Below are 16,025 nucleotides of genomic sequence, written 5' to 3'. Positions count from 1 at the left end.
TCAGTGTCTATGTCTGCGTCTATGTCTATATCTATATTAATCAGGATTTTCCAGAGAAACAGAACCAATGGGATATAGATAGATGATAGATGTGCACATAATATACATAGATGGATAGATGGATAAAGATAGATAGATAGATAGATAGATAGATAGATAGATAGATAGATAGGAGAGGAGCGTTATTAGGGGAACTGGCTCAGGTAATCAAAAGTTGAGAAGCCCTGCAATATGCCATCTGCAAACAGGAGAAGCAGGGAAGCTGGTAGTGTGGCTCAGTCCAGGCACAAAAGTCTGAGAACCAGGGGGCCAATGGGGTAACTTTCAGTAGGAGCCAGAGGCCTGAGAAACGGGGATCTGTTGGTACAAGTCTCAGAGTCCAAAGGTCAGAGAACCTATAGTTGTGATGTCCAAGAGCAGGAGAAGAAGGGTGTCCCAGTTCCAGGAGAAAGAGAGCGAGCAAATTGGACCTTCCCAAGCCTTTTCATCTGTCCTGGCCCTCAGCCAAGTGGATGGTGCTCCCCGCACACTGAGTAAGAGTGGATGTTCCTTACTCAGCTTACTGATTCAAATGCCAGTCTCTTCCAGAAACATCCCCAGACACACCCAGAAATCATGCTTTACCAGCTGTTTCATATTCCATAATTTTGTCAGGTTGACACCAAAAATTAACTATCACAATATCTACGTGTATGATCTAGATCTGTATCTCTATCTAACTGTCTATCATCTAGCTGAGAGATGTATTAGAAGGTACTGGCTCATGTGATTATGGAGGCCAAGAGGTCTCACAGTCTGTTGTTTGCAAACTGGAGACCCAGGAAAGCTGGAGACCCTGAAGAGCTGGAGACCCAGAAGAGCTGAAGACCCAGAAGCTGGAGACCCAGTAGAGCTTGAAACCCAGAAGCTGGAGACCCAGGAGTGCCGGAAACCCAGGAGAGCTAGAGACCCAGGAGAGCTGGAGATCCAGGAGAGCTGAAGTCCCAGAAGCTGGAGACCTGGTAGAGCTGGAAACCCAGAAGCTGGAGACCCAGGAGTGCCGGAGACCCAGGAGAGCTAGAGACCCAGGAGAGCTGAAGTCCCAGAAGCTGGAGACCTGGTAGAGCTGGAAGTCCAGAAGCTGGAGACCCAGGAGAGCTGGTGGTGTAGTTCGAAGGCCTGAGAGCTCGATGGTCAATGGTGCAGATTCCAGTCTGAGTCTGAAGGGGTGAGAATCAGGACCACCAAGGACAGAAGATTGATGTTCCAGCTCAAGCAGTCAGGCAGAGAGGGAATTCAACCTTCCTTTGCCTTTTTGTTCTCATCAGGCCCTTAACAGGTTGTATGATGCCCACCCACACTGGGGAGACCGTCTGCTATCCTCAGCTCACCGATTCAAATGCTCATCTCTTCTGGAAACACTTTTATGTACACACCCAGAAATGACGCTTAGCCAGCTACCTGGGCATCCTGTGGCCCAGTCAAGTTGACACATAAACTTCACCGTCACATCACCCTCCTCTTTCAACCAAATATTGACCAGGGGGTCATGCACTCTAAGGAAGCTGGCTTGGTGGCCGGCCCACTCTGCACTGGCCCTCTATGCAGCCTCTGGCCCCCTCAGCTTTAGAGGGAATTAAAGGGTACTTCTTTAAGGGTCATTTGGGCTGAATTCATTCTTTCCAGACACTGAGCCGGGGGATGCTGCAATGACTGTGACAGGCCAGATGCTGCCATGGCAGAGGGGGCATCAGAGGAACCTAGGCAGGCCATCCTGGCCGACCTGCAGTGAGAGCAGTGGTTTCTTTCAGGGAGTGGCATGATTCGGTGGGGAATGTGGAGGAGGAAGAGGGAAGTCATCGAGACCCTTGAGGAGGCCACGGCAGTTGTTTACTGATAGTTTCTCTGCATCAGGGTGCTGGCCATGGAGGCAGGAAGAAGTGGACAGATTCAAGAAATATCTCAGAGATGGAGCATAAGATTTGGTAATAGATCAGATGAGGGGTTTTTAGATTGTCACAGAGGCAAACCAGGAGATGGGACTCACGTGCAAAGGATTTATTAAAGTGTTTGCAGGACAAATGGGAAGGAGAGTGGCCATGCAGGACAAATCCCAGATAGCCTTGGCCACCCAGCTCTTCCCCACTTTCTTGCTTGTCATTTTCAGAATAACTGTTGATTGTGCTGGAGTGCAATATCTTGAGATAAGAAGGAACTGGCCGGAACAGTCCAGGGTCTCTCCCTGTCCCTACTAGAACAAGATGTCCTGCAACAGTTGAGCTCAGTGAGTCAACTTCCCCTAGGTATAAAACCTAGAGTGGAGCATCTTTTGGTGTCCCTCGGCTGTGGTGCTGCCTAGGGCATGTGCAGATGGACTCCACCCACCCTGGCCAGCTTGCCTGAGCCTTGTCAGGGGGCAGGGACCCTAGGCTCCTGCTGTCTCCTGATGCCGATCCGCGAATAATAAAGTTGCTTTTCTTAATTGACAGTGTGAGCGTTCCGTCTCACCCGGCTCATGCAAGTGGTAGAGTAACCTTCCTCACAGGGGGAAGCAGGATCAGGAGGAAGCCACGCAAAAGTGCAGTCTCAGGTGAGAGCTGAGCCCCAGCCAGATCCCGCAGGACACTCTGCAGCCTTAACAATGTCCCAGAGCTCATCCCACCTCGAAGCAAGGCAGCTGGGCTCTCTCAGGGCTGCAGCAGTCAGCTGCAGGCTCCCAGACACTCCTGGCTTTCAGGGGTATCTTGCTAAGGTGGCAGGGAGAAGAAAAGGGAGACTTTAAGGATCATATCAGGTTATCTGCCGCCGGGTGGATGGTGCCACCATGATTGAGATGGAAAGATAAGGGGCAGCAGGGGTTCGGGGGATCAAGGACTGGACTCCTTGAGTGTGAAGTGCCCGTTAGACATTCCAGTGGCGACGTCAGGTAGACCATTGGTAATGAATCTGGGGTCTGGGGGTGTGTGGGGTGGGGTTGGGCTGGAGGTGCGCTTCTGGGAGTCACCAGGTGTGGCCAGCGTCTGAAGCCATGAGACCATCCACAGGGCCTTGGCATACGCCGTCCCTTCTGCTGGGAACTCGCTGGCCTCCTCCTCACTTGTTAATTTCTACTCATGCTGAGGCCTTTGGCTCATGGATCGCTGCCTTAGGGAGTGTCTCTGACCTCCCTGGCCGCACCAAAGCCCCCTGTCAACCTTGTTCTCCTGAGAACCTGAACTTCCACTCTGTAGCAATGGCCGCATGGCCGCAGTTGGAGGTTTGCATCTATTTGTGTGATTTTGTGGGTTTTATCCACCATGGGGCCCTCAGCTTCCTCTTCCCATGCTTGACGGAGAATTGGAGTGTCACGCCACTGATGACTCTGCTCTGACGAGGTCTTTCTAGCTTCAGGAGCTTGTTCATGGGGTCCCTTTCATTCCCACCAATTTATTTGTCCAGCTTCATCTCTTGCTGAGCTGTTCTCCGCCTTGAGACCTAACTGTTCACCCTCTCTGAGTCGGCTGTGTGCGATCCTGTCCCACGACCGTGCAGATGCCGTGTGACCCAGTTTGCAGTCGTCTCCTGTCCCAATTGCTGGAGCCAGCCTCCACCTCTCAGTGGTCCTTTCTGAGACCAGACAGATGAAATTAGGCGCGTTCAGGGTGGTACGGCTGTAGATGTGGAGGACCTTTCAAAAGTGCCTTCTCCTCGATGCTCTTTCCAGCCCTCTCTCCTACAGGAGCCCTTTTCTCCTGCTCTGTGTCTCCCCTTGGACCCCTTAACACGGTCTGTGTTTTTTGAATATCCCTCGGCAAAGCTACGGTGTGTGCTTTCTTGCCTGAGGGCTGCAACCAAGCCTGAGTCCGCCTCGAGACTCCCTGGAGCAGAGCCCAGCCCTGGCATGGAGTGGTCAGAGCGCATGGAGTCGTGCACTGCTGCTGTGTGCATCTCTGTGTGTTCAGTACAGAGCTGCAGAAGGGCCACCCCTTCATCACCTGGGGTCCCAGAAGTCCCTATTGTCAGGAAAAAGGCATGAAAACCTCAGCCTCTGCTTCCAGTTCCTGACTCACACTGGTCACCTCGACCTTATAAATAACTCCTGCAAACCTCTGTTATTTTATGGCTTTGTTCTGTTTTTATCAGTGTGTTTTATCTAATATATTCTGAAAAATTTAGGACTTCCCAAAAATATCCCACTTACATGTAAAAGAGTCAGCTGAGAATAGCCAAAAGGAATCACATACATTTTTGCAAGGGAAAGAAGTCTTTTAACATTTAGTATTGTTTTTATGGTGGTAAAATATACATAGCATCAAATGTACCATTTTACCATTTTTAAACATATGATTCAGCGGCATTTAGTCCATTGACATGGCTGTGCAGCCATCGCCACCACCCAGTTCCAGAATGCTTCATCTTTCCAAACTGAAGCTCTGTCCATTAAATACTCTCTGCTCCTCCTTCTCCAGCCCCTGGGAAATGCTATTCTTTCTGTCTGTATGAATTTGGGCACTCCAGGCACTTCCTATGTGTGGAATTATACAGATTTGTCCTTTTGTGACTGGCTTATTTCACTTTGCATAATGTCTTCAAGATTCGTCTGTGCTGCAGCCTGAATTTCTTTCCTTTTTAAGGTTGAATAATATTCTATCATCTGTAGATGCCCCTGTATTGACTATGTTTTCTCATTTTCTGTGTTCTCGTTGCTCTGGCATTGGGATCCTTGATCCTGGAGAGTCTGCCCCCTCCAGAGCTAGCTAAGTCCTAGAGCTAGCAAATGACTCCCCTGCCTGCAACACACCTTTGACATGCAGACCAACCAACCCGGAGCCCACATTCCCAGCCGCCTCCTTTATCACAAATTCACACACCGAGCCAATAATCCCCCTGGCCTAAGTCACCCCAGGGTCAGGTCCTGGACAAGTAGGGACTGGCCCTATACTCCAGAGTTCACCAAAATTATTCAAACCATCCAATTGAAACTTAGCACACCTGCCCCGCCACGCCCATTCTATCCCATGAAAACCCCAGTAAGGGCCATGGGCCACTCTCTCACCTGACAGCCCTGGTGATTCCCCACGTGGCCCTGGGTGGCCGGCCGTGATCCTGTTTCTAGGGTGAGGACAAGCTTCCCTCTTCACGGTGATCATTTCCTTGACTGGGTGTCTCCCCTTTCCTGCTGAAAACAAATTGAGGCAACATTTTCACACATCATGTTTATCCGTTCATCCATCAATGGACTTTTGGGTGGTTTCCACCCTTTGGTTGTTGTTTCTCAGTGGAATATTTCAAGCAAAAAAAAATTTATGCATAAGAAGAAGCAAGGATGGGCTGGGCGTGGTGGCTTACGCCTGTAATCCCACCACTTTGGGAGGCTGAGGTGGGCAGATCACGAGGTCAGGAGATCGACTCCATCCTGGCTAACACAGTAAAACCCCGTCTCTACTAAAAATACAAAAAATTAGCCAGCTGTGGTGATGGGCGCCTGTAGTCCCAGCTACTTAGGAGGCTGAGGCAGGAGAACGGCGTGAACCCAGGAGGCTGAGCTTGCAGTGAGCCGAGATTGTGCCACTGCACTCCAGCCTGGGTGACAGAGCGAGACTCTGTCTCAAAAAACTACCCCTCAAAAAACAGAAAACAAAAAAACAAAAATTAGCCAGGCGTGGTGGCGCATGCCTGTAATCCCAGCTACTCAGGAGGCTGAGGCCGGAGAATTGCTTGAACCTGGGAGGCAGAGGTTGCAGTGAGCCGAGATCACACCACTGCATGCCAGCCTGGGTGACAGAGCGAGACTCCATCTGAAGAAGAAGAAGGAGAAGGAGAAGGAGAAGAGGAGGAGGAGGAGGAGGAGATAACGAATACAAGGAATATCCATGTGCTGTCACCCTACCGAAGAAAGCAGAGGTTCTGACTTCCCCTGACTTATCCTGAAATCCCCATGTGTCCTCTGGCTCCCATCCCCTTCCTTCCCAAGGGATTTGCTCTACCCTATTAGCGTCATTGTTACCAAACTGAACGCGAGTCTGTTAGCCCAGCACAGTAAGCCAAATATCTACACGGAGGTTTTGAGGTGAGAGGAAGGAGGGTGTTTGTTTACTGGGTGCCAGTCGGGAGCTTCCAACCTCCCTGACGACCTACACACAAGGGTTGTAAAGGCAGAGGTAAATTTCAGGAAAGCAGAAGTTACAAGCAAAATCGTATCAGTACATGGAGGTTCTACCTTGGTTTGGCCTAAAGAGGAGGAATATCTTGAAGCAGAGGCTTATAGGTCATAGGCGGATTCAAAGATTTTTGATTTGTGATTGGTTAAGGAAGCAAAGCTTTGTCTAAAAACTTGGGGTCAGGGCCGGGCACAATGGCTCATGCCTGTAATCCCAGCACTTTGGGAGGCTGAGGCAGGCGGATCACCTGAGGTCGGGTGTTCGAGACCAGCCCGACCAACATGGAGAAACCCCATCTCTACTAAAAATACAAAATTAGCTGGGCATGGTGGTGCATGCCTGTAATCCTAGCTACTCCGGCGGCTGAGGCAGGAGAATCACTTGAACCCAGGAGGCGGACGTTTTGGTGAGCCGAGATTGCACCATTGCACTCCAGCCTGGGCAACAAGAGCGAAACTCTGTCTCAAAAAAAGAAAAACAAACAAAACAAAACAAAACAAAAAACACTTGAGGTCAGTAGAAAGAAATGTTAAGGTCTGGCCTGTGGCTGTGCCCTCAGGAAGAAATTTAGAACAAAAAACAGCAGTCAGAATTCAGGCCTCAGTCCCCCTGGTCTAAGTCTACATGGCAGCGGATGGCATTTGCCATTTAGTGGGGATCTGGGCTTCTGAAAAACAACTCAGGGACATAGGTCAGGATGTTATATTTCATTTCTATAGGAAACCAAACCTCTCGTGGCACTAACTTATTTGGGCAGGCATCGCTTTAAGCTACCGTTACGGTCTTGTTTATCAATGAAGTTGCTCGTTTACTTCTCAAGGCTAGCTAGATGCGGGGAATTTCCCTTGAAGGAATTCAAGATTTTCCTTTATTTCCATGCTTGGGGGGCTCGGCAGGCTCCTATGAGGGGTCCCTGCTGTACCCGCCCCAGGCAGGATTGCAACTTTCACTACACATGAAGGTCCTCAAAAACAACATATGGTATAGGTATAGTCTTGTACGTTCTTGAATTTTATAGGAATAGCATTATTTGATCCAGACATGGGCCTGTTTCATGCAGCTGTATGTTTTTGAGATGCATCCATGCAGAGGCCAGCAGCTTTAGTTCATTCATCTTCCTGGCTGTGTAATATTCCACGCTTTGAAGGCATCACATTTTATGTATCCACTCTCCTATTGATGGGCACTCAGATGTTTCCATTTTTTAAAATTAAATCATGAACATTGTGTGTCTGTGTGTGTTGGGAGTGGGGGCATCTCTAAGGGACGGAGTCTGGAAGAGAATTGAGGGAGGAGGATATGTACATTTTTATTTTACCAGATAGGACCAAACTGTTCTCCAAACTGAGAAGCCAGTTTGCACCCTGACCAGCTGGGTCTGAGGATTCCTGGTGAGACAGAGGAGCTGACCCACACTGGAGACATCCTTTTGTTCATGCTGTCCTCCACTGCGGGTGGTTTGGCATTTGGGAGAGTGGTTTTCTGGAGCTTCTTGTAACCATGAATGAAATGGTTTGGCCAACATATTTCTGGAAGGGAATCCCTTGTTTCTGTTGCAGGGACCCCAAGGGGTGCATTAGGCAGCAGAGACAGCCTGGTCAACCATCACACTATTTCTGCTTTTGAGAGAGTTCTCAGGACCCCGGAGAGGCACTGCCTGGCTGTTTGTGGATGTGCGTGCTGACCCTCTCCCTGTCCCTGGGAGGGAGATCTCCCTGAGATGCACCCAGCCCTCTCTCTGACCTGGAGTTTTGGTGTCCTGCCGATCCCAGGCAACAGTGGACGGTGGCTCCATCAACTTCTGGAAATCGGTTTGGCAGATTTACAGGCAACAAACAACAACAAAAAAATTGCTTAATAACGTGCATGTAGTGAAGCGTTTTTGTGCCAGTGTGCTGTGACAATGCGAAGCGTTTCAGTAAAGAGGAGGCAAATTTCTTTGAAATTAGAATATTCAAAGTAACTACTCAACTCAGGCCTTTTGATATTGCCTTAAGAAATCCGTTTTGCCCATAAAATCATGTCTCTGCTGTTCGCACCACTCAGCTGACATTTATTTCAATTTTCAGATAGCAACTTCTTCCACTTTGCCTTCTGTAATTCAAAATAGAAATCTTTAAGTCCTCAGGAAATAGTTTTTATAATATTCTAAAGTGAAAATACTTGCAAATGTGTACTTTTTGGAACAAGCGTAAATTTTAAATTCAGGACTAAAGTAACCTTTTATGTGTGAACTTGTCTCTACTGTAAATCACAAGCGTTGTATTCTTTATTCTTTGAGCGTGTCTCAATTGCCCTGTGTTTTCATGAGACTGGAGTTGCTGGGTGGGGGAATTGAGCTGGGCTCGGAGGCTGCTCTATGTGCTTCATATGCTTCCAGTGTTTGCTTGTACAGCCGGTGCAGCCCCAGGCATCTCCAGCCTATGGGCACCAATAATAATCTGGTAATGCCTGCTATGGTATTGCCCCCATCCTCAGTTGGGGTCTCGGCTCCCTGCAAGGTTCTCTCAATCCCCCCCATATATCTGTGGGTGTCCGACCTGTGCTCAGGCCCAGGCAGCTGCCAGCTGGCATCTGATGGGCACCAACACTGCTGATGTTTGGCACACCAGCGCTGGTCTTTGCTGGACAAAGCCGTCCCCTTGGCCCAGCCCCTGGCGTCTGTCTCCGAGTGCCCTGGGTGGCAGATGGGGAGAAGGCTCATCTCTATCGTTTGCTGAAGGGCTCAGGCTATGCCTTAAGCCCTATGTGCCTGGAAGGTTTTCAAGAATAGCTCTTTCAGGTTGATACTCACGGTCTTTCTAGGACCCAGATGTGGCCAGGCTAGGCAGGGGCCTGGGCTGAACACAGAGGCTGAGGTCAGTTATGGTCTCGGGGTCCTGCTCCCTGCAGTGCAATCTGCGCTTGTTAATGCATCAGCCTCTGCTGCCCGCTCCTGCCCCCTGTTCCTCCAGGAAACAGGGTTCTAGATCTGCCCCATCATTTGCTAGAAACTCACATCCCAGCTTGAGCTCACACTGTACTCAGAATACTCAGTTTCCTCACAGCCAGAAATGCACATCAACCCATTAGCCATATTCCTAAATGTGCAGCATCTCAGACCCTTCCATGGAGCATGTGGTACCACTTGCTATTGGGTGCCACTGAGCACAGGAGGAATGAGGGACACCTTCAAAGATCAGGAGAAGGTAGGGACAGAATTGAAGTCTCCAGACTTCTTCTGGCTTCAGTTCTCCAACCAGGAATTAAGCGGGTTGTACCCGTTGACCTCCAAGGACACTTCAAGCTCTTCAAACTATTAGGAGAAAGGATTAAACCTTACTGGCTGGGTGTGGTGGCTCACGCCTGGAATCCCAGTGGTTTGGGAGGTCAAGGGAGGATCACTTGAGGCCAAGAGTTTGAGACCAACCTGGGTAACATAACGAGACCCCATGTCTACAAAAAATTAAGAAATTGGCTGGGTGTGGTGACACAAACCTGTAGTCCCAGCTATTCAGGAGGCTGAGGCAGGAGGATTATTTGAGCAAAAGAGTTTGAGGCTGCAGTGAGCTACGATCATGGCACTGCACTCCAGCCTGGGCGACAGAGTGAGACCCTGTCTTAAAACAAACAAACAAACAAGCAAAAACCCACCTGAGCCACCTCTCTTTCAGTGACCTTGTTTGGAATGTCCATCCATTTTCAGCCTATTTTATTCACAAATAAGAACATTATGGTTACGAATTTCCCTACAAGTATTGCTTTGGTTGCATCCCACAAGTTTTGGTGGGTAGTATTTTCACCACCATTCAGTTCCGAGTATTTTAAAATTTCCACTATGATTTCTCAATGGACTCATGAATGATTTAGAGGCATAGCGTTAATTTGTTTTTTGATGAAAGGGTAGGTAATACATTCAAAAGTTTCAATGTTCAAAACGCATAAAAAGTCTACAAGGAAAACTGTTTCTTCTACTCCTGTCCCCCAGCCAGCCACCCATAGGCAATTAATATTATTCATTAGCTGAGAGTCCATCCAGGTAAAGTTTATGCACATAAAGTAAAATATGTATATATGAATACGGAAATATATATTATGTATGTGTGTAAATATTCATATATTGCTTTTCCTAGACAAACCTTACTCCTTCAGGTCTGAAGTGTGTTTTAGCTTGTCCTTAGTAAAATGTCTTAGAGATCATTTGGCATAAGAGCTTCCTCATTTATTTTTACAAATGCATTGTATTCCATTGAATTTGATGAACCATAATCTAAATGTCAGGTTCTCTATTGATATATATTTATGTTGTTTATAGTTCTTTGAAATTTATAAACAACTTTGCAATAAAAACCCTTTCTTTTACCCGTTATTTCATAGGCAGCAAGCAGATCAGTAGAAGTGGGGTTGCTATATCAAAGCATATGTGTATTTCAATTTTGACAGCTGTTGCCAAATGCTTTCCATTGAGGCTGTGCCGTATCTACCTAGAGCAGCGTAGAGTGAGAAGTCCTATTTACCTCCTGGCTTTTCCAACAGAACATCCTATCAAATCTTGGTTCTTTGTTGATCTATTAGGGAATAACAGTATCATTCTAGCTTTATTGATATTTCTGTTATTGTAAGTGAGGTTGAGCATATTTTCATGTTTAAAGTAATTTATACAGATCTTGGTTTTGAAATGCCATTCTCCAGTGAAAGGAACTGGGGATGCTTGGAGAAATGGCTGATTCTAGGTCTGGGGCAGGGAATATACAAGATCAGCCTGGAGCATCTTTCAGTGTCGGAAGCAAGGAAACACTCAAAACACAATAAAACCAGAACAACCCACAGTGACGGGGGTATGTCAAAGGCTCATGGGAGCCAACTGCAAAGGCTCCCAGCAGCCTAATAACCACTTGAGCAGCAAAATAAATAATGTAGTGCTGGACTATAGCCCAACATATTAAATAAATATACATCAGTCCACATATAAATAAATATACATCGGTCCACATATAAATAAATATGCATCAGCCTGCATATAAATAAATATACCTCAGTTCACATATAAATAAATATACATTGGCCCACATATAATACACATCAGTCTACATATAAATAAATATACATCAGCCCACATATAAATATACATCAGTCCACATATAAATAAATATACATCAGTCCACATATAAATAAATATACATCAGTCCACATATAAATAAATATCCATCAGGTCACATATAAATAAATATACATAAGTCCACGTATAAATACATATACGTCAGTCCACATATAAATAAATGAATGATTGAATAAATAAATAAATGGGGGGAGAAGGGACAAATCTTCCTTATAGAAGAATTCCAAAAATATATGTAGATATCCGCCCCATAGATGGTGAAGTTTAATTCCCCTCCCCTTGAGTGTGGGCTGGATTTAGTGGTTGGCTTCCTAAGAATAGAAGATGGGAAGGAACAACAGTAACTTTACCGTGGAGGAAACCGCAGACACCATCCAAACCACGTGATGATGGTCAACATCACCAATGATGCCACATGAGCACCACACACACACCCTGCTATGATGTGATGAAGGGAGCCCTTAAACTCATATCCCCTCTCTAGTCATGAAAAAAGTCAGACAATCCCAAATTGAGGGACATTCTACGAAATACCCGCCCACTACTCTTCAAAACTGTCGAGGTTATAATAAACAAAGACAGATGGAGATACTGTCACCAACCAGGGGACACCAAAGAGACACGTACATGTGAGTGGCACTCTAGATTTGAGCCTGGGACAGAGATGGGAATTATTGAGAAAAATTAGTAAAATATGAACAAAGCTTATAATTTGGTTAATAGTAACAAATGTGCTAATGCTAATACCTTAATTTTGACAAATATACCACAGTTATTATGTAAGATGTTAACATTAGGGGAACTGAAAGAAAGGTGTACAGGAAATCTTTGTACTATCTTTGTAATTTTTCTGTGAATCTAAAATTATTCCAAAATATAAAAGGTTATTTTTAAAAAGTTATTTGTATTTTTTAAATGAATAGTTTACTGATCCCCTTTGCCCATTTTTTCTTTTGGTGGTTAGCCTCTTTCTTGTTTATTTATAGAAGCTCTTTACATATTAGTCTTTGATTATAATATGAATTATACTTATTTTCTCCAATTTGACGGTTTTTGATTTTACTTAAAGTCATGTTTTCCCATTCAGCTTTTTTTTTTTTTTTTTTTTGATACAGGATCTCTATCACCCAGGCTGGAGTGCAGTGGTGAAATCATGGCTCACTGCAGTCTTGACTTTTTGGGCTCAGGTGATCCTCCTACCTCAGTCTCCTGAATAACTGGGACCACAGGTGCACATCACCATGCCCAGCTAATTTTGAAAACATTATTTGTAGAGACAGGTGACATTATGTTGCCCAGGCTGGTCTCAAACTCCTGAGCTCAAGCAATCCTCTCACCTCAGCCTCCCAAAGTACCGGGCATAAGCCACTGCACCTGGCCCAGAAATGTTTTAATTTGTGTAGTCAAATTTCTTCATTTTTTATTTCTTTTAGGCCTCTTTGTGTTATAGCTGGTAAGGGCTTCTCCCATTTCAATCTTACAAAACAATTATCCTATGTTCACTCAGTGCTTTTATTTTAAGAAGTACTGTTTTTACTTTTCCAGTACTGTATTCTACCAGTTTTTAGAAATTTATTAATTTCTGAAGCTGCATCAGCACACAGTCAAGAGACAGGAACCACCCCAGCTATTTGAACAAAGAGGATTTAATATAAATAATTGTTAACTAGGTAGACAGTTGTTAACTAGGTAAATAAAATGTTAAAAAAGAGAAATTTAGCCTATCAAGGGATTAGCAACCACAGGCAGCAGCTGCCACCCCCAGGGCTGAGGGAGCAAAGGGAAGAGGCTGGAATTATTAAAGCTTAGTAATTAAAGGAGAGGCCCCCTGGGCTTGCGACCCAGACTTCTGAGGAGAAACTCTGGCGGGTGCTGGTGTATCTGTGGGATAGAGAGGGGACAAGATGAAATTGGTTTGCAAATGTCTAAAAAACTGCAAGCTGGATTTCACAGCTGCAGGAACTGCTGCAGCCAGGGTGAAGCAGCTCTGCTGGGAGGATGCTCATCAGAACAGGAAGCCGACTGGAAGGAGCAGGTCCCTTCTTCCAGCCCAGCTTGTTAGTCTCTCTCTAGTGTCCCCTATTGGCAGACCCTAACAGGGACGTGGCTGTCAAAGCAGAAATGTTTGCAGAGTTCCATCACCAGTATCACAAAACTGAATACAGAAGGCTGGTTTGGAAATGAGACAATAGTTTAATAACGGACCCACTTGCTTATGAAAAACAATTCAATGACGTTTGAACCCTTCAGTTCACCTTATTCCACCTTATATTTCATCACCAAATTACAGTGACTACAAAAAGTTGCCTTAGCTTTAGTTTGTTTTTTTAATCTTTCAAAATAAGTAATATATTACTATTTTATACAGTCTATACATCTTGTTAAGATTTATCCACATCACATGTGTACCTGTTCATTTGCCCATAATTTCTTCTTCTTTTTTCCTCTATAAACTTCTCCATTCTTCTATTAGTGCTTCCTAAGACTACGAAAACAATCAAGTTGTACACAATACTTGTGTCAGGGTCAGCTTCTAGGATAGCTAAAATTAAAACAAAGCCCAAAGGCTCCTGTATCAGAATTAATGAATGTAGCATTTTAAACAACTATATTTATACTGTTAAAAGAAATAAAAGATGGATTGAAAACATGAGTAAGAAATGAGACTTCAAACATAACTAGGCACATTTTTTAAAAAGCTAATAGAATTCCTAGAACTGAAAGTATTATTGTTGATATTAAAGACTCAATGTATAGACTGCAGAACATATTGAACACAGTTGAAGAGAGAATTGGTGAAATGGAATGTAGACACTATACAGTAAAAGTCCAAAGAGGAAAATAAAGAAAGCCCATGGATGCATTACCAAGCAAGTGTCAATGTCAGCCACAGGAATGCAAAGCAGAGGAACTCTGGAGACAGTGCAGAACATGCATGGGGGCTATTCCAGTCAAGGGGCAAGAAATCTGGAGGTATTTATCTTTCAAGTTCTTTTCATCATTGGCTGATGTTGCAAGGATGTTGCAGGGGAATTAATTCCCAGGCACTTCCAGTCTTCTCCCTGTGCATTGGGACAGAGCCTTTAGACAGACACTTGAAAAGGATGCCACCAGCATATGCTGGAATAGTGAGGGCTGAGGAGACTTGGGTGGGGCACCTAAGGGAACATCTGCCATCATTCATCCCTTGAACAGTTCAGATGCACTCATGCTGCAAGTAAAGTTGACTCTGCTCCATCCCTGCTTCTTCAAGGTTGTGGCCTATCAGAATTTCTAAAAAATAACAGGCAGGTCAGGTGTGGTGGTTCATGCCTGTAGTGCCAGCACTTTGGAAGCCTGAGGCAGGAGGATCACTTGAGCCCAAGAACTCAAGACGAGCCTGGGCAACATAGTGAAACCCCAGTCTCCACTAAATAAATAAAACAATTAGCTGGGCATGGTGGTGCACACCTGTAGTCCCAGCTACTTGGGAGGCTGAGGTGAGAGGATCACTTGAGCACAGTAGGTGGAGGCTGCAGTGAGCTGTGATGGCGCCACTGCATTCCCGCAGCCTGGGCGACAGAGTGAGACCCTGTCTCAAAAAAAGAAAAAGAAATACAACAGGAAGATTAGCAGGACAAAGTGCAGTCCCTGCCACCTCAGTGGGTCCCAGGGCCATACCTGACATTCATTATCTCTTTCCTCTACCAACTATTCTGGATTCCCTGTACCCTGGGCCTGCACTTCTGCTGGTCTTGGTGGCTTGCCAGTGGGGTGATGCAAATTTCATCTCTGAGGTGTCTGAGCCCCTAGTCACCACACCCTGTGAGGCCATGGTTGCTGCAGTTGCCCGTTCAGACTTATTACCATACCAAGTACCAGGAGGGGCTGCGGCGAATTCCTCAGTCTTCAGACAAACTCCTTCCTGCTCCTATCACATGGCAGCACGCAACCACCCTCACCAAATGCCACCTACTAACTGGAGTCCTTAACATGTCCCCAGTGAAGCATTCCCCTTCCCCAACGGGAAATAACACCTCTAGTCCAAGCAGAGCGTGAAGTCATGGAGATGGGAAACAAATTCACCAGGGAGTCCTGGGGATGATGGTGAGAGCTTCCACCCCTACTTCCAACCCCTGGGTCCTCTCACTATCAGGGACACACACCATGGAGTGGCCATTAGTTCAAAGTATAGATCGCACCTTCCAACTCAGTGTCCCAGTGCCCTAGGGTGTCTTCCCCAAACTGGTTTCTTCCCCAAACATTCCATAGGCCCTAGTGGGTCCTATGGTCCTGCCCGTCGTCACAACTCTTTTGCTGTAATTTGATTCTCTCAGTTCAAGGCCATGTTATTTGCAATCCCATAATGGCAAATTAGATACTCCGTGAGTCCGCAGACTCATGTGAGTCCAGGGTACTAGCTGGAGCCCTGCAGTCAGGCAAGGTAAAATCCTACCTAGAGTAGGGGTCAATTCTGGTCCAGATGGCTCGCTGCTCCCTCTAGTGTAGGGGAATTAAATGTAATCAAGCTGCTGCCACATAGCGAGTTGGTCTCCTCCAGGGACAACACCATAATGAGGGCCTAGCGTTAGTCTCTTTTCCTGAACACGCAGGTGTTTAGCCGAAGCTGGATCAGCCTTTGTGAGCCAGACTCCAGGCACAGATGGAGTGAACCTATGAATGGCCTCCCAACCCGCTACCATGGCGACTCCTCGCACACACTCATTGTGCAAGTGCAGAGGTGGCTGTGGGCAGTGGCTGGCTGAGCTCTGCTGGCTGAGTCACCTTTTCTATCTGGTTCTTCAGTGCTTCATCTGCAGTTGACAATT

General features: G+C 46.1%; 2 long non-coding RNA genes across 3 annotated transcripts; both read right to left on the bottom strand.

Annotated features, from left to right (window-relative positions):
• Positions 1-696: 696 nt before the first annotated feature.
• Positions 697-8,191, bottom strand: LOC129048899 (uncharacterized). Of its 2 annotated transcripts, none has more exons than XR_008511578.2 (3): positions 7,863-8,191; positions 5,015-5,137; positions 697-1,199 (listed from the first exon to the last, which is right to left on the bottom strand). It is a non-coding gene; the product is annotated as an uncharacterized LOC129048899 (long non-coding RNA). The 2 variants fall into 2 exon arrangements; XR_008511577.2 differs by having other exon boundaries at positions 5,015-5,134.
• Positions 8,192-13,625: 5,434 nt separating this feature from the next.
• On the bottom strand, positions 13,626-15,780 carry LOC129048900 (uncharacterized). The gene is made up of 3 exons (XR_008511579.1): positions 15,653-15,780; positions 14,085-14,279; positions 13,626-13,759 (listed from the first exon to the last, which is right to left on the bottom strand). It is a non-coding gene; the product is annotated as an uncharacterized LOC129048900 (long non-coding RNA).
• Between the last annotated feature and the right edge of the window lie 245 nt (positions 15,781-16,025).

The sequence above is a fragment of the Pongo abelii genome, chromosome 9 (genome assembly GCF_028885655.2).
Source record: "Pongo abelii isolate AG06213 chromosome 9, NHGRI_mPonAbe1-v2.0_pri, whole genome shotgun sequence".
In the NCBI taxonomy this organism is placed as follows: Eukaryota; Metazoa; Chordata; class Mammalia; order Primates; family Hominidae; genus Pongo; species Pongo abelii.
This window is presented reverse-complemented; position numbering and strand designations above follow the sequence as displayed.